This window comes from Eurytemora carolleeae, unplaced genomic scaffold (assembly GCF_000591075.1).
Source record: "Eurytemora carolleeae unplaced genomic scaffold, Eaff_2.0 scaffold382, whole genome shotgun sequence".
NCBI lineage: Eukaryota > Metazoa > Arthropoda > Copepoda > Calanoida > Temoridae > Eurytemora > Eurytemora carolleeae.
In genome coordinates, this window is record NW_019396297.1 from 276,042 (window position 1) to 276,918 (window position 877).

Sequence of the window (877 nt, forward strand, 5' to 3'; positions counted from 1 at the left end):
TATCCAGATACCCCCTGTCAGTTCTGTTCTGAAGGTTTAAGTAAACATATTTTCATATCCCTAGGATATGAGAGAACTAGGGAATCTAGGAATAAATATTATTTTATCAAAAAATCATTTTTTACAGATTTTATCTTCTGAACTATTCACCGAGATAGATCAAATATTTATAGATATTAGATACATATGTAGAAACTTGCTGCTCTGGATTTTAGATTCAGATTTGATCTCTATGGTTACACAATTTTATCAAAAATCGTTACAATTTTCGAACGTTCTATATGTTTAAAAGATACAGGGTGGCGATATTTTTCCATAATCAACAATTGTGAATTAAACACATATGTTTAAGGTGTTCAATTATTTTAAAACTAGTTTAGTATAGATTACTGTTAATAATTACATAACAAAATTACTAATTAGTCTTATTTCGAAAATTTTCCACTTTACAGCAACTTTTTTTATTCATACTTTTTAGTCAAACTAAATTTCCTACCCTGCAGGAATAACTGTAATAGAGGGATCAATTATTGATCATCTGATTTTAAAAGTACCTACATTGGATATCGAGATCAAGCTTTAAAGATTGAAAGACGAATCAACCCCACCCTTCCCCTCCCCCTGTATTTTCCAAGGTTAAAATGCTCAGAAGTTGAAAATATAGGTTTTCCAATAGAACTGATTCTCATTTCAATAAAGAATTTGATTTATTTCCTTCTCCACTGTCTTTAATTAAGAAGAGACAATTCTACCATTCAGAATTCAGAGCTGGGAATTTTAAAGCAGAGAAATATTTGTCTAGGTATACTAGATTTGTCTAGGTATACTAGATTAGTCTAGGTATACTAGATTAGTCTAGGTATACTAGATTAGTCTA